The 27,140-nt window shown below is 44.5% G+C and overlaps 1 long non-coding RNA gene across 1 annotated transcript; it reads right to left on the reverse strand.

Annotated features, from left to right (window-relative positions):
• Positions 1–128: 128 nt before the first annotated feature.
• Positions 129–25,716, reverse strand: LOC124260431. The gene is made up of 3 exons (XR_006894078.1): positions 25,393–25,716; positions 11,171–11,177; positions 129–139 (listed from the first exon to the last, which is right to left on the reverse strand). It is a non-coding gene; the product is annotated as an uncharacterized LOC124260431 (long non-coding RNA).
• Between the last annotated feature and the right edge of the window lie 1,424 nt (positions 25,717–27,140).

The raw sequence follows: 27,140 nt of genomic DNA on the forward strand, positions 1-27,140 counted from the left end.
ATCTGGAAGATGTTTGGGTGAGCCTTGCCGATGTATCTCTTCAGACGTGAATGCCACCCTTCCAGGTGGTTGTTGGTTCTTGGCCCATCTGAGTTGTGGTGGTTCCATTGCGATATGTTCACCAAGTGGACAAGTTCACCTTATCAAAACATCTAGAGTAGATTATCCACAACCCTAGTTACGCCTAATCAGAACCTAACCTTCAAAGGAAACCGCAGGTCGGCGTCCTGAGACTAGTGGAAAATCAAAAGGTCAGCGTCCTGAGACGACACCGTTGAAATGAACATGAACAATAACTGTTATTTCTGTATTGTTAAAACTTCACATTTAATGGTTGTTCTCTTTGGGATAGACTTGGCTCTTCATGCTGCATATATTTCTCTCATTCTTGGTGTTGGCCACCTTGTCATTTTGGTAGTGTTAGGCAACACAATGAATTGAGGTAATGTTCACTGACTATAATTTTGTGTTATCACAACCCGATTGCCTGGAGTTTATTTTACATCAAACAAACTTGTGTCTCGTCCAGCCTAGACTGTTTTCAGGCAACATGAAGTAAACCAGCCAAATGTCTACATTCCTGTTACAGTGTTGGCTCTTTAACTTACACGTTCACTCTGTCTCCTGTTGATCGGACGTGTCTCATCTCCTTGGTTCTGGAAAGTGTGGGACAGTTAGTTCATTACAAGTTCATGTTGAAATCCAGTTAAAGCATTTCTATATTAGAGTCACTATTAATATACATGGTACTATACTTACCTCCTTAGTTGTGTGAGCATCATGGTACTATACTTGCCTCCTTAGTTGTGTGAGCATCATGGTACTATACTTGCCTCCTTAGTTGTGTGAGCATCATGGTACTATACTTGCCTCCTTAGTTGTGTGAGCATCATGGTACTATACTTACCTCCTTAGTTGTGTGAGCATCATGGTACTATACTTACCTCCTTTGTTGTGTGAGCATCATGGTACTATACTTGACTCCTTAGTTGTGTGAGCATCATGGTACTATACTTACCTCCTTAGTTGTGTGAGCATCATGGTACTATACTTACCTCCTTGGTTGTGTGAGCATCATGGTACTATACTTACCTCCTTAGTTGTGTGAGCATCATGGTACTATACTTACCTCCTTAGTTGTGTGAGCATCATGGTACTATACTTACTCCTTTGTTGTGTGAGCCTCCTTACCTCCTTAGTTGTGTGAGCATCATGGCACTATACTTACCTCCTTTGTTGTGTGAGCATCATGGTACTATACTTACCTCCTTAGTTGTGTGAGCATCATGGTACTATACTTACCTCCTTAGTTGTGTGAGCATCATGGTACTATACTTACCTCCTTAGTTGTGTGAGCATCATGGTACTATACTTACCTCCTTAGTTGTGTGAGCATCATGGTACTATACTTACCTCCTTAGTTGTGTGAGCATCATGGTACTATACTTACCTCCTTAGTTGTGTGAGCATCATGGTATGTGTGAGCATCATGGTACTATACTTACCTCCTTAGTTGTGTGAGCATCATGGTACTATACTTACCTCCTTAGTTGTGTGAGCATCATGGTACTATACTTACTCCTTAGTTGTGTGAGCATCATGGTACTATACTTACCTCCTTAGCTGTGTGTGAGCATCATGGTACTATACTTACCTCCTTAGTTGTGTGAGCATCATGGTACTATACTTACCTCCTTAGTCGCTGGATCACATGAGGCGGCGTCTTGTACACCAGTAATAAAGGTGTTTCATCAATTGCGGCAGAGTGAGATGAGAGCCGGCAAACCAGCTCCCCCCGGATCGAAACTTTCTGACCGCGGGTCTTGACCCGGCATCGCCAGACCAAACCATCACGACCGTAGCTGGAGTCTTTTTCGAGTCAGCTGACCCGGTAGTACAACGGGGCAGGCTCCACCGAAGTCACCTATGACCCCGCTGGTAGTCAGCCAGTCGACAAGAACCGGCGAATCGAAAGTCAGACGATAAACGTCGTCATAAATCATGGCTTCTTCGGATTGGTTGGTGCGACATCTTGATAACAATAGCTAGGTGTGGCTTCTCGAGTTGATGAATGGGTAGGCGGAGACTGAGCACTGCGCATGCGCGAGAAATGAAAACAAACCATTACGCATGCGCAGGGCTAGCAGTGCTACTGTGGTAATGACCTGTTAAACGAGCACATGCTGGCTGTGATCGCACCCGTGGTCCCGAGGTACCGTGTCGGCTAATTAGCGTAATTAGCACCCATCAGGAATCCCCCTAATCCTGCTGAACGCGTTCGAGCCCCAGCAGCGCTGATTAAATCTGAAAAAGTGCGCTCGGTAAAGTGCAGTACTCCCATATTTTTATCAGTTAATTCCCATACTTGAAGCACTCATTAACAAACTCAGTCGACAGATTTTTACAGTTTTTTTTACAATGAGTCACATAAGTAAATGTGATATTTTTAATAAATACATCGCATATGCGATGCATATTCATGATACATATAGCACACATATTTTCACAGAGATTGATCCACAGCAACAGGTGGAATGCTGAATCAGCAAACGGTCTCACGGACAGTGTACCTTGTCTGAGCTGGTGACGGATGTGATTCAGTCGTCGCTCCAAGTCCCTGTATTTCTTCTTGGACGGACGCTTCTGGCCAGCAACATACTGGACCAGCTTGTTTTCCGTGTTGGTCTGTTCTAGTGACAATAACGGTGTGATCTGGAAGATGTTTGGGTGAGCCTTGCCGATGTATCTCTTCAGACGTGAATGCCACCCTTCCAGGTGGTTGTTGGTTCTTGGCCCATCTGAGTTGTGGTGGTTCCATTGCGATATGTTCACCAAGTGCGATGAGTTCACCTTATCAAAACATCTAGAGTAGATTATCCACAACCCTAGTTACGCCTAATCAGAACCTAACCTTCAAAGGAAACCGCAGGTCGGCGTCCTGAGACTAGTGGAAAATCGAAAGGTCAGCGTCCTGAGACGACACCGTTGAAATGAACATGAACAATAACTGTTATTTCTGTATTGTTAAAACTTCACATTTAATGGTTGTTCTCTTTGGGATAGACTTGGCTCTTCATGCTGCATATATTTCTCTCATTCTTGGTGTTGGCCACCTTGTCATTTTGGTAGTGTTAGGCAACACAATGAATTGAGGTAATGTTCACTGACTATAATTTTGTGTTATCACAACCGGATTGCCTGGAGTTTATTTTACATCAAACAAACTTGTGTCTCGTCCAGCCTAGACTGTTTTCAGGCAACATGAAGTAAACCAGCCAAATGTCTACATTCCTGTTACAGTGTTGGCTCTTTAACTTACACGTTCACTCTGTCTCCTGTTGATCGGACGTGTCTCATCTCCTTGGTTCTGGAAAGTGTGGGACAGTTAGTTCATTACAAGTTCATGTTGAAATCCAGTTAAAGCATTTCTATATTCGAGTCACTATTAATATGCATGGTACTATACTTACCTCCTTAGTTGTGTGAGCATCATGGTACTATACTTGCCTCCTTAGTTGTGTGAGCATCATGGTACTATACTTGCCTCCTTAGTTGTGTGAGCATCATGGTACTATACTTGCCTCCTTAGTTGTGTGAGCATCATGGTACTATACTTGCCTCCTTAGTTGTGTGAGCATCATGGTACTATACTTGCCTCCTTAGTTGTGTGAGCATCATGGTACTATACTTGCCTCCTTAGTTGTGTGAGCATCATGGTACTATACTTGCCTCCTTAGTTGTGTGAGCATCATGGTACTATACTTGCCTCCTTAGTTGTGTGAGCATCATGGTACTATACTTGCCTCCTTAGTTGTGTGAGCATCATGGTACTATACTTACCTCCTTAGTTGTGTGAGCATCATGGTACTATACTTGCCTCCTTAGTTGTGTGAGCATCATGGTACTATACTTGCCTCCTTAGTTGTGTGAGCATCATGGTACTATACTTGCCTCCTTAGTTGTGTGAGCATCATGGTATCATGGTACTATACTTGGTGCCTCCTTAGTTGTGTGAGCATCATGGTACTATACTTGCTCCTTACAATCTGTTGTTTGCTTTACAAAAGTTCTTTTCCTCTTTCTTGAGGACATTACAGGAATATTCAATTTGCTACTAATCAACCACTATACAATTAAACCTTTCATTTGGGTCAAGTAATATGTTTTCTTCTATGTAAAACAAATATATGATCATTTTTTTACATTGCAAGAATGTGTATTTAACATACCACTGTGGTTGTGTTGTCCTCATCTGATTCACTGCAGTCCTTTTCCTCTTTCCTCCCTCAAATGATGCTGCTGACCTTGCCTGGGTTGAGAGAATGGGGATTCTAGCTTTACCAGCATAGTATGACCAAGATTTATAATTTCATTACATTATAGTAAATCCACAGTGAACATACGATGATTGTTTTGTATTGATTGATTGTATTGATGGTGATGTTTGCACAATGTTTGATGACGAGGATGTGTTGTGTATGATGCTTTTGTACTACAACAACAACAAATGTACTTTGGGAAATAAAAATATTTAAAAAAAAAAAAAAAAAAAAAAAGATTTATAATTTCATGGCTCCTTGCTAGTAGTAACAGATAGCGTAGGATTGTAAGTGTAATGTATGGATTCCACCAACAATGCCAGACAGAGCTAACAATGTCTTAATTTATCTTGTTTTCTCTATATATACTAGGCACATAAAGAAACTGTGCATACAAAAATTTAAATCTAAATTTATCAAACCTGTGTAGACACATAAGGATTTAAACTCAGAGATTAGTGACATGTATCCAACATGCATGCACGTGCCACGTTCCGCGACGTCAGTGGGTTTGTCCTTGAGACGTGCAATACGTTGTTGCACGTGCAGTCCGGGAAAGAGTAACAGAACAAATGAATGCCACACAATACTGTCACTTTGGAAAGCTCAACCCCTGCCCTTGCGATCATTCAAAAAATTAAACGGCTATTGAAACACATAGCATGCCAAGGCTCACGTCTGCACAATGTCATGGGGCCATTAGGATGGTCCGTGGGGGAATGTCTCAACGATAAGTGGCTGCACATTGCCACTGCCACCGGAACACCATTTCTGCACTGGTGAGACGCTGCCAGAACACAAATGACGTCATCGATAGGCCATGTTCTGGACGTCCACGTGTAACAACGCCACAACAGGACAGATGGATAAGGGGGACCCATCTTCGCCACAGGTTTCAGACTGCAATGATGACTGCCAGAACCATCCCAGGACTTCGCCATATGCACCCCAACACAGTTCGACAACGTTTACGTCATCACGGGATCAGACCACAACGTCATCGACAAGCTCGCCGAACGTGGTGGTGCCGAAATCGTGTCCGCAGACCCTTGTTTTGGTGGAGAAATGTTGTTTTTACAGATGTGTCCAGGTTTAACATTTCCCATAGTGATGGACATCAACGTGCCTATAGACGCTTGGGAGAACGTTATGCACAGGCCTGTGTCTTGGAGAAGAATCGCTTTGGTGGTGGTTCCGTGATGATTTGGGGTGGAATAAGAGCACGCCAAAGAACTCCTTTGGTGATTGTTCAGGGATCAGATTCTTCAACCTGTGGCAATTCCTTTTCTGCAACGTCATGGCACTGGGTTAACATTCCAACAGGACAATGCCCGCCCTCATACGGCAAGTGTTGCTATGGATTTCTTGCAACACCACAACATTGACTTACTGCCTTGGCCTGCAAATTCACCGGATCTCTCCCCAATAGAGCATGTTTGGGACGAGATGGATCGACGTCTACGCCGTCTTCCTCATCTGCCAGATAACATCTTCACCTTGCAACAGAACTGGGGAGAATCTGGCGTGACATCCCACAAGCCTTCCTTGCACGTTTGATAGGCTATGCGTCGTCGATGCACTGCTGTTCTCAATGCCGATGGTAGACATACCCGTTATTGAGCTTGTGACATGGTCGTTTGACCCCTGTCCCGCTTGTGGACTCGTGACGTCATTGTGATTGACTTTTCAATTGAAATTCACCCGACTTGTTATGGTCTCATGATCCCTCCATTAAAGGTTATATGTACCTTTGACATTGTTATCGTACTTATCAACTGGGAAAATATTTTGACAATGCACAGTTTCTTTATGTGGCTAGTATACTTACCATGAAACTTGCCATAGCAGGTAGGTCATCTTTAGTTTCGCCTTCCTCCTGCAAGTGGTCAATGTCACTTAAGTACATGTATTTTGTTACTATTAATTCCATACATTGATTCTATAGAAACCATCCACTGGTATGGTTGTACATTTCTAAAGGGCATAATTGTGACTTCTTAATAACTTTTTAAAACAAGTGCTATCAACCAAAATGATGTTGTAGCAATACAACTTTTCCATAGAAAATGTAATTTTCTGACCAAAATTGATATTTTATACTTATCCTGACTCATGCTAAATGTTTGTCTCCTTGCGAATGATAGTGGAACACTTGAAATCCCTTTAAGTTCCCTTCTAATAATGGACGTAAAATCACTCACCCACGAGTAGTCTCACTTGCCTCCTTTGGCACCTTTTTGGTCACATGACCAGCTATGTTTGTCACTCTCTCCGTTTGTACGCCTGACACCCAGATTTACAGGGAAATCCAGAGTGCCCTGAGAGGGGAGGTTGGGAGGGCTGGCCTCATGAGTCAGGATAAGTATAAAATATCAATTTTAGTCACAAAATTACATATTTTTCCTTATTCCTGACTCATGCTAAATGCTTGCAGAATCCGTCGGAATCGGTGGTGGGTCAGGCCACTTCCTGGATTCACTGGCTGCTGTTTTACGTCCTGTATTCCCCCCCACGGGAATTTATGACGGCACTGTTCCATCTGATGAGTCGGGGGGAACCACAACTTGTCAGATTTCTTCCGATACTTCTCCTGACATTTTCATGTGGATTTTAGATATACTAATGTTCCATTAGTTAGCTATTGCAACTCCATCTCTTGATGCGTGCATCAAGTGGAGATGCGACCTTTCTTCATGTACGAGCAAGTCCTATACAAGTACAGGGTCTATCACTCATGCTAGTCTTTCCTAGACGTGTGCATGGACTTTAACCATTTGCTTTCCGGAGCGTTGGTTTTGACAAGTCACATGAAAAAAGGGCAAGATTTTTCTCAGCGCCTTTGTGGAACCGTTAGTTGTTGTGCTACAACAAGTAGCCCAAACTGGAGAATGCCTTAGACGTCTTCGGTGGCAATGTCTCTGAGGTAGTGGTTGGCAAACACCGTGTCCGATTTGCAAAAGCAGCCCTCCATTATTGTTGTAACTGAGCAGTTTCCATGCAGAGCAAGTGTAGACGCCTGTTGGGATTGGAGGCTCGTGGATGCTCAAGTCCTGCTGCTATGTAGGCCCTTAGTATGACGGCTCTCATCCAACTGATGTAGTTGTCCGAGAGACTTCCATGGACGTCTCAGTGGATAAGGGGATGAATAGGTGCTTGAAGTTTCGTCTTCTTATTTTTGTCCTTTGTAGGTAGACTTTCAATGCTCTGACAGGGCATAAGGATAAATCCTATGTATCCTGTGGCCCAAGGACTGTAGAAAGTGCTGGGATGTGGAACTGTCTGTCAGGCTGGCCGGGCAGTTGGTTCTTGGCAATAAAGTCCCATCAGTCCAAGATGTACGATGTCTTGCTTCAAATCGTGTTCGTTCAGAGCATGTATTTCTGACATCCGTGCTGCTGTTGCTAGGGCAATCAGAAACAGCGTTTTCTGTGTCAGTAGTTCAAAGGATGTCCGTTCTAGAGGCTCGTAGGCATTACTGGTGAGATGTTGTAGAACTATGTTGAGATCGCAGGTAGGAGCCTTGAATTTCTTTTGTTGGTCTTCCAACTTGAACGAGCGTATTAGTGCCAGAATCTCTGGTACTTTGGTCAACTTGACACCCGTCTTCATGGTGATAACTGTGCTGAGAGCAGCCAGGTACGTTGAGAGTGTTGAACCTTTTAAGTGTTTCGTCTGTTGCAAATGACACAAGTATTCCGCCACTTGAGGATGGGTTTGTTTTCACCGCCGTAAAGCCTTTCCTCGTTGCATACTTGTCTGCCACTTATCGTTGTACAAGTTGTGAGTTGATCTGCGTAGAGCTTGTGTCACTGTTTTCGGTGCTCTGGCAGAGTACCCTCTAGTCTGCAGGCAAGCTTTGATACGCTCCACTCGTGTAGCTGGAACAATGCCGGATTCCCGTGAGCTTGCTTGGTGTGTGGATGGACGAGCAGGTTCGACCACTCTGGTAGTTTCAGGGTTTGACTTCCGAGTTCTTGTAGGAGGACGGGAAACCATACCCTCGCTGGCCAATAGGGCACGACCAAAATCAGTTGCAGTGTTGTCGTCTGCATGATTTTCTGTATTACTTGTGGTAATAGTGCTGGAGGTGGAAACACGTAAGCGTTTAGTCCTTCCCATGAGATGCTTAAAGCATCTGTTGCCCATGCCTGAGTATCCAGAATCGGTGAGACGAATGTTGGTAGTTGTTTGTTGAACTTTGTTGCAAACAGGTCTATCAGCGGAGATCTTACTGTCTGTGTGACGAACCGGAACACTTCTGGATGTAACATCCATTCAGTCAGGGATGGGTGTAGTGGACGAGATAGGGCGTCTGCTATGACATTCTTTGCTCCTGGAATGTGACATGCCTTCATGTAGATGTTCAGGTCGTCGACGATGCTGAACAGGAGAAAGCTGAGTTTTAGCAGACTTGTTGACTTTGTTGATCCTTGTTTGTTGATGTAGAACGCTACTGTGGAGTTGTCCGTGTGGATTGAGCCTTGCATTCCTTAGTATGCTGGAACAGTGTTGTAAAGCGTTGATCACTGCTTTCATCTCCAACAGGTTGATGTGCAGCATTTGATCCTGACTCGACCACTTTCCTGCTGCCACTTCATTGTCGAGGTGAGCACCCCATCCTTGTAGTGATGGATCCACGTAGAGATGAGTGTTGCAAGCCGGCTCTGACAAAAAATTCCTCCAAAAACATTCATGTCTCAGTCCACCATAGGAGTTATGGTTTCAGGCTGTCCGGTAGTATCAGTGGATCCAAACTGTCGAGATGGGTGTTCACAAATATTGTAGTGGGTGCAGCTGTAATCTCCCTCTGCGAGTCATGTCTTGAGCTGAGGTGAGTAGACCAAGCATGCTTTGCCAAGCACGTAGTGTCAACGGAGAGAGCATTGCTTGAGATAACATATGTTGTATCTTGACCCAACGATCCTCTGGGACAACTGTGTAATTATAGGCGTAAACATTCCCTCTGGATTATGGTTGCCTTATTCCTGTGGATTCCACAGATACATACAGAATGGAAATGAAAATTTTAACTAAGTCATAGCTATCCCTAGTGGTATGCTTAAAAGAGCTACGCAGTTATCTCCCTTAGGCTAGCTGTGACGTCACAACGTAGTTGTTGAAAACCTCTCATAATTTTTCTGTATGGACAACACAGAAGACATATTTACAGAGTGGAAGTGTTTTTTAATTTTTCTTCAAATTTTCAACAACTTCAAGACTCCTGGTCAGTAGTGTCGCATTGGTTGATGTTTCTGACGATCGCATTCTATATTTTGTGCATATTGCTTGCTTTTCATCTAATTTTCCCGCCAAAAATCATAATGTCTAGCACGTGTCTGCAATCTCAAAATTCATGGCCAAATTGTATCCCCTTTTTCTATTTGCCTCCTGCCTCACGGGTCCTCCATACTCTTTTTATAACCGATTTTCATTGTGTCAAGAATTTTTTTTTTGTAATATGATTGGATTAAATGGACAATATACGGCATTAGTTTCATCCCTTACGGGATACATTCATTCTTCCATATATCTATTCTTTGCAAATTCGATAAAAAACGAGGCAGAGGCAGTTTGATCAGGCTGAAGCCTGTCGGCCGTGTGCCATACAGACTCAAAAAGACCACGGTCCAGACCAAGGTCTAGAGTCTATACCCGTAGGTCGTTGTGGTGCTCTACTCGGGGAAGCCGTAGTATCACCCGCAAACTACAAACTGATGAGCAATCCCCACGGCGGGAGAAGCCAAGGTTTCGAGCGGGAGGGACTATGTCGACGGTTCGACATTAGGCAGGATTTGCCCATGGCGCAAGCTGCACGGGCCCTGCCTTCAGTCCCTGGGTTTCAACCGGCAACGGTTACAACCCATAAAAGCCCTCTCGGCCGGCCACCCTTTCCCGCACAAGCGGATTGGAGCCAAGCGAGCATAACGGGGCTGATCCCCGTGGACCGTTTGCGGCCCACACGTATGGGATCGTCCCAGTCAACCATACCGGCTACGGGAGACACGGGCTTCACGGCTGTCCACCAGCTGCCATCTCCCATAGCCACGGGTAGTCCGGCGGATCGGTGGCATGGCATAACGGGATATATCTCGGCTCAGGTTGACACCGTCTATGTCGACGAGGTCGACCGACGGTAGCTTATGCCCATGGCACAAGCCGCACGAGGTCCTGCCGTCAGTTCCGGGGGTTCAACCGCTTGTGTTTGACCCTACTATTAGTAAGTCCGCTTGGCAGGCAATCATTTATTTCCGCATGGTGCGGTCGGAGTCGCAAGCCGAACGGGACCGGGTGCCATCCGCGGAATCGTCGGCTATCGTAACTCGTATGACGCGGGCAAGAGCCATAGTTTAGGCAGCTGAGGTACTCTTTAGTTTATACGTGCGTAGTCGAGTATCAACCACAGTGAGCTAGTTAAGTTTTCCGCTTCACTCGGCAATATTCCATCTTTATGGCGGCAATCTGTAATTAATCGAGTCTGGACCAGACAATCAAGTGTTCTACAACATGAGCATCGATCTACACAATTGGGATACGATGACTTATTGTGCTAACCAAGTCAGCGAGCCTGACCACCTGTTTCTTCCAAACCTATGTAGGAAATTCATTGTCATTTCCTCTCCATAAAAAGTTGGGTTTTCTACTTGTCATTGCTACAGTTTCCGGTTCCAGAATACCAGAATTTTTGGCCATAGACTTTAGTCAATCACCTTTACAGGAGGCTCTAGATGGCTGTCATGTAGAACTTTACCAGTTTGTTCTTGCCAAGAATCAGGCTTCTGCTGATGGTCTCTCGGCCACAGAGTATACCAGATTCAAGTATTCCCTACCTCTGCCTCTAGATCAGACAGAACTAGACTCCTATGCCCTATTCGAGCTCTGAGAAGGTATATCCAGCATGCTCTCAATATCAGACATAGTTGCCGCTGTTTTGTTTGTTTGTTTTTGTTTTGTTTTATTATCTCATGCAAGACAATTGTTGATTTGGAGTTCTTGATTGAATATTATATCGTCTTGGCTTAGGAAGACAATCATTTTCTTGTTTACCAGGATTTTGACCCCAACTTAGTGAAGAATAGTTTTCCCTGCATGAGACCAGGGCCTGGACGTCGTCACTTGCAGCTTGGGGGTCCATTTCAATAGATCAGATTGTTGCTGCATGCCAGTGGAAGATCTCTAATCCCCACACCAATTTGTTTTTGCAAAACGTCATTCCATCCTAAGAGAGCCTACAGACAGCGCCTCTCCTCCTCTTGTTTTTCCCTTGAAGGGGAAAAAAAGGGGGTGCATATATATATATATCCAAACTCAGCAGTGGTTCACTGTCTTTGGACTGTGTGGGAGGAAACAGGTTAACAGTAAACGGAAGGATGGGGATCTTTGAAGAACCGTATCTACTAATGTTTATCACAAGAAAGTGGAATTATTATATCCGCTGCAGTTTATTACTCCAGTTAAATAATCCACAAGAAGACTTGAAATCACAAACCGGAAGTGACGTCAATAAACGGAAGTGACGTCAATGAACAGGAAGTGACGTCATCAAACAGGAAGTGACGTCACAGAAACCGGTTAAAATGAGAATCAGTCAATAGACTATTACAGAACCGGATATGACGTCTGGGACCGGAAGTGACGTCACAGTCTTCTCCAAACACCATATATTTCTCCCTCACAAGGATGATCCTTCCCTTTAGGTAATTATATACTGAAATATCCAGGGAATGATCTAGGTAATCGATATATATATTACATTTCATCACTTAAGTCATAGTTATCCTAATTGTTATGTCATAGACTATAACGGGATAATTAGTGGTATTGCTGTATTCATCATCTGCATAAACCCTCCTTCCGTATGTGTGATTCTGGCAACCATAATCCAGAGGGAATGTTTACGCCTATAATTAGGAACAATTACATGTATTGTTAGTAATTGTTAGTAAACTTACCTCTGGATTATGGAGTCTATTGCCCACCCGACCTCCCCACGAGGAGATGCAGAAGAGGTCAGTTTTCTTCAGAAAAATCATGAGAGGTTTTCAACAACTACGTTGTGACGTCACAGCTAGCCTAAGGGAGATAACTGCGTAACTCTTTTAAGCATACCACTAGGGATAGCTATGACTTAGTTAAAATTTTCATTTCCATTCTGTATGTATCTGTGGAATCCACAGGAATAAGGCAACCATAATCCAGAGGTAAGTTTACTAACAATTACTAACAATACATGTAATTGTTCCTGATTCTGTGGTGTGATGAGCCATATTCCCAGAAATTGAAGATCCTGTTTTGGTTCCAACTCCGATTAGGAGATTACTAGCCATCTATTGCCATCATGTCCTCCGTTGTAGGTACGTGGATCTAGGAGCCCTTGCCATGTCTGTCAATATTGGAACCGGAGAGATGATCGATTCTGGAATAATGGCTTGAAGCTTGTCTCATCAATCTTCCAGTAATATGTAATGAAGATGTCACTAGAATCCTAACAATGTGCAGTGATGATGCATAATACGTCATCTCTAAATCAGCAAAAATCTATGATGTACTGGGCCTGCCATCAATGTGAAGTCTATTTATAGTCGACCGGCTGCCGCGAGCAGAAACTGTCTCACGCTTGTCGCTGCAAGTCCCCAGATAACCAATATTAAATCTGCTGACAGGGGAAGTCCTCTATGACCCGTGAAGATAGTCAAACCATGCTGTACCCTGCTAACTGGACTGTAAATGGAGCCTTTCCCACATTGAAAGAGTTGTTTACAACTGTAGACGACTTCCTGGCACGTGACTATGACTGAGTTCTGTGGAGGGCGTTGTCTATCATGGACCAATCAGATTACAGATGTGACGTCACCGGTGTTGCAGGTAAATGATCCTTGTAGAATCTTGTGCAGTCGTTGATTTCTTCATCAACACTCAGCCTTGTCCATAACCTCTGTGTTCGGCTTGTGCCGGAGTTACACGAGTCAACATGTGTATAGATGGCTGAGTGGAAGCGGGCGAAAACTTCGCCGCGTAATACCGATGTAAGCAGACTGTTACCTGTCTGTTTTCACTGTATTCTTCAACTTTATAATCTTTACTGCAGTCGTCATCTTATACAGATGTTCTGTAAAGTTGACCGTAACCGATGTCTCGCTGAGGAACTGCGACAATGCTGTTAACTGTCCCCTTGATATCTTGTAAGCCCATGTGATGAAAATTCATCTTCAGTGTTTCATCGGATGTTATCTGACATCGTTACTTCAGGTGTGTGTCTCTTCCTTCAGCCACGTGTTGATCCAACATAGCCAACATCTAGTTGTAGTGTGCAGTTGCGTTATCTTCTTATCTTCCATCTTGAAGATCTATTACGGGATTCACTGATGATCTTGTAATCTCAAACCCTGATGTTAGCATGAAGGGCTCTGTATGATGAAGGGGAAATCTGCTATCGTTGAACGGCGGGACATGCTGACTGATTATAATCCTCCCCATGAGTGCCTGCGCGCAGGTTGATGAAGGTCCAAGTTGGAAGATCAGTATCTGCGCAGTCTGTAGAATCCTGGAGAATGACTGGATTTTCTTCTGTGTTAGAATCCTTCCTGCTGAGACGCTGAAACTGCGTGGAGGCTCCATCGTGGACTGCTAACGCTAAGCTGGTGTTCGTTGAATCCTCCAGGCTTCTAACTGCTGATACTTCTGACAGTAAAGATCTTCGTGAACATAACTGTTCGTGCAGGCCTTCATCCAAGAGAGCGCATAGCTAATATTCCTTCGCGCAGGGCGACTGTCATCGGAGGGGTCTGCTATGCTGAGCTGACGTTAGTAGAGTTCTCCAGACTTCTAACTTCAGACGGTGAAGTTGGACATTTCCCTATCTGAAGATCCATAATGACGCGAGTCTCTGCATGTAGATCTGTATGTAGAGCTGCGTGCAGGTGAATGGTCCCGGTGTGACCGTGTATTCCTCCTGGAGTCTTGAGATATCTCTCTAAGCTTTCACGAAGGCTGATTGACGTAATCTCCCCTCTGTGAGATGTGGAGTGCCTGCGCGCAGGTTCCCGATGTGAGTCTAAGTCCGACGGTGATGACGATCCATTTAACTATCTGCGGTGTCTGTTGGGTTCTGGAGAATGCTTCAATCTGCTTCTGTGTGGAGAATTCTTAAAGGCTCCTTCGGGGACGTCTAAGGCTGAGCTGACGTTGGTAGCGTTGTCCAGACTTCTAGCTTCAGATGTTGACGATCGTCAGGTGCGTGGGCCTTCGCGCAGGCTTTCCTCTTCATCCAGGTGCGTTGGAGAGGCTGCTGAACCTTGGCGCAGGCTTGTAGTTGTCGTAGTGGTCTTAGTAGAAGCTTCCTCCTGCGGAAGCGACGTTCCATCATCGACATCATCTGATCTGTAAACTGTTGCATAAACAGCCCCAGGTTGAAGTTCTGTGACGTATGTTGAGACTGCTGCAGGGTTGATGATGCTTCTGAGAACGTTGAGGCCTCTTCTAAGGTACGCTGCACTTGTGAAGAGTTGACGCTGCTGCTATCTCTGGTACCCGATGTCTGCATTGATAGGTCTCCTGTCAATGTCTGCGCTGATATAGTTGCCGATGTAGCTGTTTCTATGAAGAGAAAAAAAGGTAGTTATTAAATTCAAAAGTAGTTTCTGACAATGTTTACAGCGAAAGCTGGAAGAACATGTAGTAGTGCAATAAGGACATAATATATGCGGGACAGCCGGTATTTACAACGACTACAAGTTTACATCAATTGTAAACCAGATGACAAACATGGCAAACAACGTATAATTTAGACATAATATCAAAACATTTGATAATATACAATCCAAAAACCGTATACAGCTGCCATTTAGATGTAAAAGGTCCAAAATAGAAAAGGATATGTGCCGTATAGGGACCCAGGTGCTCTCACAACCGTCCTCAAGGGCGAAGAAGGAGAGAGTGACAAACATAGCTGGTCATGTAACCAAAAAGGCGCCAAAGGAGGCAAGGGAGACTACTCGTGGGTGAGTGAAGATTTTACGTCCGCTTTTTAGAAGGGAACTTAAAGGGATTTTAAGTGTTCCACTATCATTAGCAAGAATGAGGAGACAAGCATTTAGCATAAGTCAGGATAAGGAAAAATTATTAAATATTGTGTTATATATATATATAAACAAGTAGTTTTTGTAATTCATACAATCATTCTTGTCCATAGCCCATTTCACTTTTACAGATTTTCCAAACATTATTGAAAAGGTCTTACATTCTGTATTAAGGTAGTTAATATGGGAGGCTAATCTTGTACGCTTAAGAACTGCATCAAGAGTTATCTCCCCTGGTGTAGCAGACAGCTTGCTTTGTTGACATAGCAGGTTTTACAGCAGAAGAGAAAAGAAAGCTGGTTCTAGATGATTTTGAAAGGGGTGTGACTAATGCAAAAGAGTTAGCTGGTAGACATGACATTCCTCTGTCTACAGAACTTAAGAATATTCAGTCAGGAGTTGGGATTGAACACAAGACAGGGGCAGGGAGACCAAGATAGTTCAGGACTACGGATCGCCCACAACTTGGTCAGATTGTGAGTAGAGGAAAACTGAAAAGTGATGAGAATATCAGAAATGAGATGATTAACAGAAGAAGTCCTCAGGTATATAATGAAACCCTTAGACAAGAATTAGGAAGACTTAACTGGATGAAAAAGCCGAATTCCCTAACCATAGTCTGTCTGACTTTTTCCAAACTGTGTGAAAATGTGCACAAAATATACCGTGAAACCTACCTAGCAACACCCAAAACATAGCCTACAATTTCACATGTGGGATGGGAGATCATCACGTGGAGTGACGGCGTTGTATATTTCTACTGGAGATATACAAGAAGGAACAATATGTTGATGGGAGATCATCACGTGGAGTGACGGCGTTGTGTGGGAGGTCATCACGTGGAGTGACGGCGTTGTGTGGGAGATCATCACGTGGAGTGACGGCGGTGTGTGGGAGATCATCACGTGGAGTGACGGCGTTGTGTGGGAGATCATCACGTGGAGTGACGGCGGTGTGTGGGAGATCATCACGTGGAGTGACGGCGGTGTGTGGGAGATCATCACGTGGAGTGACGGCGTTGTGTATTTCTACTGGAGATATACAAGGAGGAACAATATGTTGATGGGAGATCATCACGTGGAGTGATGGCGTTGTGTGGGAGATCATCACGTGGAGTGACGGCGGTGTGTGGGAGATCATCATGTGGAGTGACGGCGTTGTGTATTTCTACTGGAGATGTACAAGGAAGGAACAATATGTTGATGGGAGATCATCACGTGGAGTGATGGCGTTGTGTATTTCTACTGGAGATATACAAGGAGGAACAATATGTTGATGGGAGATCATCACGGGGAGTGACGGCGTTGTGTGGGAGATCATCACGTGGAGTGACGGCTTGTGTGGAGATCTACTGGAGATATACAAGAAGGAACAATATGTTGATGGAGATCATCACGATCGTTGTGTGGGAGGTCATCATGTGGAGTGACGGCGATCATGTGTGGAGGCGATCATCACGTGGAGTAGCGGCGGTGTGTGGGAGATCATCACGTGGAGTGGCGGCGGTGTGTGGGAGATCATCACGTGGAGTGACGGCGTTGTGTGGGAGATCATCACATGGAGTGACGGCGTTGTGTGGGAGATCATCACGTGGAGTGACGGCGGTGTGTGGGAGATCATCACGTGGAGTGACGGCGGTGTGTGGGAGATCATCACGTGGAGTGACGGCGGTGTGTGGGAGATCATCACGTGGAGTGACGGCGTTGTGTATTTCTACTGGAGATATACAAATAGGAACAATATGTTGATGGGAGATCATCACATGGGAGTGATGGCGTTGTGTGGGAGATCATCACGTGGAGTGGCGGCGGTGTGTGGAGATCATCATCACGTGGAGTGACGGCGTGTGTGGGGAGATCATCCGTGGAGTGACGGCGGTGTGTGGGAGATCATCACGTGGAGACGGCGGTGTGTGGGGAGATCATCACGTGGAGTGGCGGCGGTGTGTGGGAGATCATCACGTGGAGTGCAGCGGCGGTGTGTGGGGAGATCATCAATATGAGTGATGGGAGATCATCACGTGGAGTGACGGCGTTGTGTGGGAGATCATCCGCGTGGGTGGCGGCGGTGTGGGGAGATCATCCGCGTGAGTGGCGGCGGTGTGTGGGGAGATCATCCGCGTGGTGGTGGCGGCGAGTGGGGAGATCATCACGTGGAGTGGCGGCGTTGTGTGGGGAGATCATCACGTGGAGGAACAATATGTTGATGTGTGTGGGAGATCATCATCACGTGTGGGAGATCATCATCGTTGTGTGGGGCGGTGTGTGGGAGATCATCACGTGGGACGTGGCGGCGGTGTGTGGAGATCATCACGCGTGGAGTGGCACGGTGTGTGGGAGATCATCACGTGGGTGGCGGCGTTGTATTTCTACTGGAGATATACAAGGAGGAACAATATGTTGATGGGAGATCATCACATGGAGTGACGGCGTTGTGTGGGAGATCATCACGTGGAGTGACGGCGGTGTGTGGGAGATCATCACGTGGGTGACGGTGTGTGGGGAGATCATCCGTGGAGTGGCGGCGTGTGGGAGATCATCACGTGGAGTGATGGCGGCGTTGTGTGTGGGAGATCATCACAAGGTGGCGGCGTTATGTTGATGGGAGATCATCACATGGAGTGGCGGCGGTGTGTGGGAGATCATCAATGGAGTGGCGGTGTGTGGGGAGATCATCACATGGAGTGAGCGGCGGTGTGTGGGAGATCATCACGTGGAGTGGCGGTGTGTGTGGGGAGATCATCACGTGGAGTGACGGCGTTGTGTGGGAGATCATCATGTGGAGTGGCGGCGTTGTGTATTTCTACTGGAGATGTACAGGAACAATATGTTGATGGGAGATCATCACGCGGAGTGATGGTGTTGTGGATTTCTACTGGAGATATACAAGGAGGAACAATATGTTGATGGGAGATCATCCGCGGGGAGTGGCGGCGTTGTGTGGGAGATCATCAACGGGGCGTGGCGGCTTGTGTATTTCTACTGGAGATATACAAGAAGGAACAATATGTTGATGGAGATCATCATGGCGTGGGTGATGGCGGTGTGTGGGAGGAGATCATCACGCGTGGAGTGGCGGCGTTGTGTATTTCTACTGGAGATATACAAGGAGGAACAATATGTTGATGGGAGATCATCACGCGTGGAGTGGCGGCGTTGTGTGGAGATCATCGTGATCATGTGGGTGTGTGGCGGAGATCATCACGTGGAGTGACGGCGGTGTGTGGGAGATCATCACGTGGAGTGATGGCGTTGTGTATTTCTACTGGAGATATACAAGGAGGAACAATATGTTGATGGGAGATCATCACGTGGAGTGATGGCGTTGTGTGGGAGATCATCACGTGGAGTGACGGCGTGTGAGTCATCACGGTCGTGTGGGAGATCGGTGTGTGGGAGATCATCACGGGAGTGACGGCGGCGGTGTGTGGGAGATCATCACGTGGAGTGGCGGCGGTGTGTGGAGATCATCACGTGGAGTGACGGCGGTGTGTATTTCTACTGGAGATATACAAGGAGGAACAATATGTTGATGGGAGATCATCACATGGAGTGACGGCGTTGTGTGGGAGATCATCACGTGGAGTGACGGCGGTGTGTGGGAGATCATCACGTGGAGTGACGGCGGTGTGTATTTCTACTGGAGATATACAAGGAGGAACAATATGTTGATGGGGAGATCATCACATGGGTGACGGTGTGTGGGGAGATCATCACGTGGGTGGCGGCGGTGTGTGGGAGATCATCACGTGGAGTGGCGGCGGTGTGTGGGAGATCATCATGGAGTGGCGGCGTTGTGTATTTCTACTGGAGATATCACAAGGAGGAACGGTATGTTGATGGAGATCATCACGTGGGTGACGGCGGTGTGTGGGAGATCATCACGTGGAGTGACGGCGGTGTGTGGGAGATCATCACGTGGAGTGACGGCGTTGTGTATTTCTACTGGAGATATACAAGGAGGAACAATATGTTGATGGGAGATCATCACGTGGAGTGACGGCGTTGTGTGGGAGATCATCACGTGGAGTGACGGCGGTGTGTGGGAGATCATCACGTGGAGTGACGGCGGTGTGTGGGAGATCATCACGTGGAGTGGCGGCATCACGTGTGGGAGATCATCACATGGAGTGACGGCGGTGTGTGGGGAGATCATCACGTGGGTGACGGGTGTGGGAGGAGGTCATCACGTGGAGTGGCGGCGTTGTGTGGGAGATCATCACATGGGTGGAGATCATCATCGGAGGACGGCGTGGGAGATCATCAATGTGGAGTGGAGGCGGTGTGTGGGGAGATCATCACGTGGAGTGGGCGGTGTGTGGGAGATCATCACGTGGAGTGACGGCGGTGTGTGGGAGATCATCACGTGGAGTGAGGCGGTGTGTATTTCTACTGGAGATATACAAGGAGGAACAATATGTTGATGGGAGATCATCACGTGGAGTGGCGGTGTGTGTGGGAGATCATCACGTGGAGTGGCGGTGTGTGGGGAGATCATCACGTGGAGTGGCGGTGTGTGGGAGAGATCATCCGCGTGGGTGACGGTGGCTGATGGGGAGATCATCACATGGGTGATCGTTGTGTGGAGATCATCACGGTGGAGTGGCGGCGGTGTGTGGGAGATCATCCGCGTGGAGTGGCGGCGTGTGTGTGGGCGATCATCACGTGGAGTGGCGGCGGTGTGTATTTCTAGGGAGATCATCGTGGGCGGCGGTGTGTGGGAGATCATCACGTGGAGTGGCGGCGGTGTGTGGGAGATCATCCGCGGGTAGAACAATATGTGTGGGGAGATCATCACGTGGAGTGACGGCGGTGTGGGGAGATCATCCGCGGAGTGAGGGGCGGTGTGTATTTCTACTGGAGATATACAAGGAGGAACAATATGTTGATGGGAGATCATCACGTGGAGTGATGGCGTTGTGTGGGAGATCATCACGTGGAGTGACGGCGGTGTGTGGGAGATCATCACGTGGTAGTGAGGCGGTGGGTGTCATTCTGGAGTGGGCGATATATTTCTACTGGAGGACGGTGTATGTTGATGGGAGATCATCACGTGGAGTGATGGCGTTGTGGGGAGATCATCACGTGGAGTGGCGGCGTGTGTGGGAGATCATCACGTGGGTGATGGGCGGTGTGTGGGAGATCATCACGTGGAGTGGCGGCGGTGTGTGGGAGATCATCGCGTGGAGTGGCGGCGGTGTGTATGTGAGGTCATCCGTGGGAGTGGCAGGAGATCATCGTGGAGTGGCGTGGCGGGGGGAGATCATCACGTGGAGTGGCGGGCGGTGTGGGGGAGATCATCATATACAGGAGGAACAATATGTTGATGGGAGATCATCACGTGGAGTGACGGCGTGTGTGGGAGATCATCACGTGGAGTGACGGCGGTGTGTGGGAGATCATCACGTGGAGTGACGGCGGTGTGTGGGAGATCATCACGCATGGAGTGGCGGCGTGTGTGGGAGATCATCACATGGAGTGGCGGTGTGTGTGGGAGATCATCACGTGGAGTGACGCGGCGTGTGTGTGGGAGATCATCAGTGACGGCGGGAGATCATCAGTGGCGGCGGTGTGGGAGTCATCGGCGTTGTGTAATTCTACTGGAGATGTACAAGAAGGAACAATATGTTGATGGGGAGATCATCACGTGGGGAGGATGTGATGGTGTTGTGTATTTCTACTGGAGATATACAAGAAGTGAACGGTGTGGGAGATCATCACGTGGAGTGACGGCATTGTGTATTTCTACAAGAAGGACCAATATGTTGATGAAGCACAGAATAAACCCAAATGGACTTAGAAATATGGAGGATATGAAGATTGAAGTGGTCGAATATTGGGATACGCTGTCACACGATTTCCTACAACCTATGATCGGTAGTGTACCTGGGTGCATTCAGTCGTGTATTGCAGGGCAAGGAGGTCTCACAAAGTACTGAAAAGACACTTAGACTGTAAGAGAATCATATCTCAACATATTCATTTAAATAAAACTTCTATAGTGTATTAGATAGATTATACATGTATTAGATATTTGCCGGAAATATCTTCTCAATAATTTCTGGGAATACTATATGTACCACAGTTTTTCATTTTGGGACAGTAAAACCATAATGTTGATTTCCTCCTTGTTAAGTGTATTTGGTCTTATCTTGTCAAGCTCATTACACATGTAACTCATCACTGACAAAACTGATTAGTGATGCCATTCACTACCTTGACTTGTACCATATCTTCCTGCATTTTTTGATTGAAGAATGGAATTTTCCTTGTGTTTGTGAAGGGCGCTGTATTTATGCACTATACATGCATATTATCTCAGTCAGATGGTCATCACTATGTGATAGTTAATAATGTGAAGTTTGATGCTTTAATTCAGAACTGATGGGTATTCTTGGACATAACAGGTTCCTAGCAACCTGCGCTGGTTGTGAGAACTGATGGGTATTCTTGGACATAACAGGTTCCTAGCAACCTGCGCTGGTTGTGAGAACTGAGTAAGTGAATTATGTGTTCAGATTCAGTGACGAGGTTAACAGCATTTCCCTGTGTGATGGTGTGTATTGGTGCTCATTAAATCAGGCTCATGTACTGGTATTAATCAGGCTCAAGTACTGGGCTCAAGTACTGGTATAAATCGGGCTCAAGTACTGGTATAACTCGGGCTCAAGTACTGGTATAAATCGGGCTCAAGTACTGGTATAAATCTGGCTCAAGTACTGGTATAAATCGGGCTCAAGTACTGGTATAACTCGGGCTCAAGTACTGGTATAACTCGGGCTCAAGTACTGGTATAAATCGGGCTCAAGTACTGGTATAAATCTTGCTCAAGTACTGGTATAAATCTGGCTCAAGTAGTATAGATCTGGCTCAAGTACTGGTATAAATCTGGCTCAAGTACTGGTATAAATCTGGCTCAAGTACTGGTATAAATCGGGCTCAAGTACTGGTATAAATCGGGCTCAAGTACTGGTATAAATCGGGCTCAAGTACTGGTATAAATCTGGCTCAAGTACTGGTATAAATCTGGCTCAAGTACTGGTATAAATCTGGCTCAAGTACTGGTATAAATCAGGCTCAAGTACTGGTATAAAAGTACTCTCAGGCTCAAGTACTGGTATAACTCAGGCTCAAGTACTGGTATAAATCAGGCTCAAGGGTATAAATCTCAAGTACTGGGTATAACTCAAGTACTGGTATAATATCTGGGCTCAAGTACTGGTATAAATCTCAAAATACTGGTACTGGTATAAATCAGGCTCAAGTACTGGTATAAATCTGGCTCAAGTACTGGTATAAATCTGGCTCAAGTACTGGTATAAATCTGGCTCAAGTAGTATAGATCTGGCTCAAGTACTGGTATAAATCTGGCTCAAGTACTGGTATAAATCTGGCTCTGGTATAAATCTGGCTCAAGTACTGGTATAGATCTGGCTCAAGTACTGGTATAAATCTGGCTCAAGTACTGGTATAGCTCAGGCTCAAGTACTGGTATAAATCTGGCTCAAGTACTGGTATGGCTAAGGCTCAATTACTGGTGTATATCTGGCTCAAGTACTGGTGTAAATCGGGCTCAAGTACTGGTATAAATCTGGTTCAAGTACTGGTATAAATCTGGCTCAAGTAGTATAGATCTGGCTCAAGTACTGGTATAAATCTGGCTCAAGTACTGGTATAAATCGGGCTCAAGTACTGGTATAAATCGGGCTCAAGTACTGGTATAAATCGGGCTCAAGTACTGGTGTAAATCTGGCTCAAGTGCTGGTGTAAATCTGGCTCAAGTGCTGGTATAAATCGGGCTCAAGTGCTGGTATAACTCTGGCTCAAGTACTGGTATAAATCGGGCTCAAGTACTGGTATAACTCAGGCTCAAGTACTGGTATAACTCAGGCTCAAGTACTGGTATAAATCAGGCTCAAGTACTGGTGTAAATCGGGCTCAAGTGCTGGTGTAAATCGGGCTCAAGTACTGGTATAAATCGGGCTCAAGTACTGGTATAAATCGGGCTCAAGTACTGGTATAAATCGGGCTCAAGTACTGGTATAAATCGGGCTCAAGTACTGGTATATACACATAGCTGTAATACTGCTGAGTGTGGCGTTTATTCGTTAACAGGCTTTGTTCTGTTTCATGTGCCAAACAGCGCTTTATTTCTTGAGCAATCATCTTAATTGATAAGGTTTGATCCAGGAATTGCATTCCGGTTAAGACTCCAGTTAACACTGCTTTATTTCTTAAGCAATCTATAGACTAAAACAAGTCTGGTACTTCATTTCTTGTGCAATCTATACAAAGTACCAGTCTAGCACTATTATCCGGTTTGGACCAGTTTTTAGGTTTTAGGCGGCATGGCCGAATGGCGTTTACAGTCTTTGAAAACTTCAATTTTTAGGAAAAATAGGACATACAAAGCAACGAGCGAGTGTGTATTAAGTCTGTTATTTTGTATTTCATGTAAATCTAGATGCATAAGTATCAGTTGAGGCATGTTAAGCGATTATAAGTTTGTTATTGTAATCTAAGAAGTAGCGCTGTTCAGCTTTCGATCAGGCATAATTCACGTACAGCACTTTATGGCATATATTGCCTTAGACTTCTATGACAGCTTGTGATATTTTAAGTCCTTTATGATTTAGGTATCGTAGAAATGTAACGGGGATGGCTCTGACTCAATGACACAACTCCGTTGAGGCTGTGGTCCGGATTTATTACGGTAGTTTGTATAAATAATACAAGTCTGAAACAATGTATATGTATATTGTAAGTGAAATTATTGACACCAACAATTTCTAACCATAGGTCAAAATATACCTCCACCAAATGCATAAATTCAGTTACAATAAATACTGAATTAACCTTTCAACAATTTAACATATTTTTGTAGTTTATTCCTTTTAAATAAAACCAAGTGTAACTAACCTGTAATTCACCAAAGTCACAATCCTCCATCCATGACTTTCAAACCACCTTGCCAGGTTGGGAGAAAGACAGCAAGTGAACAAACTTCACACTTTCCAAATGCAACTAAATTCAACATCCAATCAAGATGCTGCACATCTTCAGCCAATAAAAACCAAGGACAAGACAGCAGACCTGACCTCATTAAGACTTGGCTAATTTGCATAGGAACTACTTTCAACCCTTGACCCAGTGGTGACTATAAATAAATCATGGACTTGTGAAAATGTAAACCTTTTCACTGACAATTGTATTATTGTTTAAGGTGTTATGAACTGATTCCAAACAGGACCATAAGACAAGACATATTAAAATAGATTGCTTTTCCAGAAATTTTACTATTTGTATATTTTGTACTTGTTTCACACTTGTATTTGTTACACACTTGTTTTGTACTTGTTACAGAGACACAGTTAGCACTCTTAAATGTGTAAGTCATTTAGGTGTAAATTTGCCAAGCTTTCATGTTCAAGTCGCTCAAGTGACTTGCTCATGAAATATACAGTTTACATGCAGTATAAGCCATACAGAGTTGCTTCCCTTCAACTGTTAATCTATAATGACATTTGTGTAGCTTGTGTAGCCTATTTTAGTGTCTATTTCATTGTCAATATTTGGTAAATTGTGTAATTTTAGGACATTGTATTAATCTTTATGATTATGGCAGAATATTCAGGAAAATACTTGCTTTAAGTACTGTGTGGACTTTAAGTGATATTTCAGGACATATACATTATTGCCAATGTATTTTGTAGTTGCACATTCAGTTTAGGTTATCATTGTGACAGTTTTGGATATCATATTTAGGCATACCTAGACTATATGACTTAGTGCTATGGATTGTGGTACTTACCATATTCAGGTCCATTGGGACTAAATTTGGGCTTTGTATTTTTCAGGTTTTTACCTTTGGTACTGCCATCCAAACCTTTCCACAATAGGTTTGGTCAGTATTGTCACCAGTACTACCATCCAAACCTTTCCACAATAGGTTTGGTCAGTATTGTCACCATGTTATCTGCAAGTTATTTATTCCAACACATGTTTCAGGTCAAGAGACTATATTCTTACTCAGAATTGAGATCCATAAGTCAAGATACAAGGAAAAAGGCCAGAAGATAAAACAACATCCGAGTGAAACGTATAGGTACATATCCAAGGACAACAGAAGTCAAGGTACAGACACAAGTGTAAAGATAACAGCAAGATTGAGTTATATGCAGGGATTAAGATTACCGTGTGTATTTGTCTCATATAAAGTGCTGGAAATAGCAAACCGGTGATTTAGTTAAAACGTACCTGATAATATAACAAGACGAATTCTGATGCAGTGATCAGGAAAATATAGTATCTGAAACTTATTTTATAAAGAGAAATATATTCTAGTATTGTTTCATTTTAATAAATAATAATAATAAAAATAATACACAAGATTTCTATAGCGCCTTATTTGCTTATTTAAAAACACTCTAAGGCTCTTGACATATACAATACTGTATGGTGATATACAGGTGGTATACAAGTGATGCTAAAAGATAAAATATTAAAAGCATGGTAAAACACATACAAGGAGTAAAATTGTACACAGTGATAAAACCAATGATACATTTTGTGGAATAAGCAGCTTTAAAAAGAAGAATTTTAAGAGCTTTCTTAAAAATGTTCAGTGAGGATGAATTTCGTAGGCTAACTGGTAGACTGTTCCAAAGATTAGCTGAAATGCTGTCAAAACATCTGTGGCCATACGTTACTGTCTTTGGTTGACAGAGACGGGATTCAGATTCTGATCTGAGTGATGGCTGGATGATATGGCACAACACGTTCCTGAAGATAGTATGGGGCCAAACCGTGGAGACATTTACAGGCATACATCAGGATCTTATACTGGCATCTCTGTCTGACTGGGAGCCAGTGCAGCTTCTCTCTCACAGGCGTCATCTCCTCATGTCGGCCAGTCTTGGTAATGAGTCTAGCCGCACAGTTCTGCACCTTCTGTAAACGACTGGTGAGACTTTCAGGTTGTCCACAGAGAAGACCATTTCCATAATCCAGTCTAGATGTTACTAAAGCATGTACTAGAGTCTTACAACAGTCTTCTGTGATGTATCTGCGTATGGCTGAAATACTTTTCTGATCTGGAAGTAGTATCATGGAATAATAATTCATACGGAAATTCATTATTAATTATAACCACCACTACAAGTGATATATTAGGATTCAGATATTAGGAAAATATAAATATAGAATATTAGTTTCATCAGGTATCAGTAATAGCTTAGAGAAAGACTCAGGTCAAAAGAAATAAAACTCATCTCACAGACATACTATTGAAAAAGGTATAAGTTACGGCTGCACAATTTCACAGATGTTCAAGATAAATCCTAGCCTAAGGTTTCAAGGACTCCAACCTTTCAGTAAGACAAAGTAATGTCTATATGATTTAATGAACTGCTTTGATAAAGTAAACATGTCATCACCTCCATTAACATATATTGTGCAAACACTTCAAATTAGGGTCATTAAGCCATCTATTATAACACCATAACCATCCAAGCAACATGTCAGCACAATTAGTGCCAGGTGAAATAGGATTAGCAGGATTAAGTACTCTCCCTGTCTGGTCATTTCATTTGTAGGACACACCCAATACCGCATATTCTGTATTTCATTGGTTAGTATAGGGAACACCCATTTTGTATCATTCAATGAATCATAATGTTTTTATTGTTTCAATTTTAGATAAAAAGTCTAACTGCATTTGTCCATCAGTCATCTGCAGCCTGGCTGCG

Source organism: Haliotis rubra, unplaced genomic scaffold, assembly GCF_003918875.1.
Source record: "Haliotis rubra isolate DU_JTF1 unplaced genomic scaffold, ASM391887v1 Scf762, whole genome shotgun sequence".
Lineage (NCBI taxonomy): Eukaryota > Metazoa > Mollusca > Gastropoda > Lepetellida > Haliotidae > Haliotis > Haliotis rubra.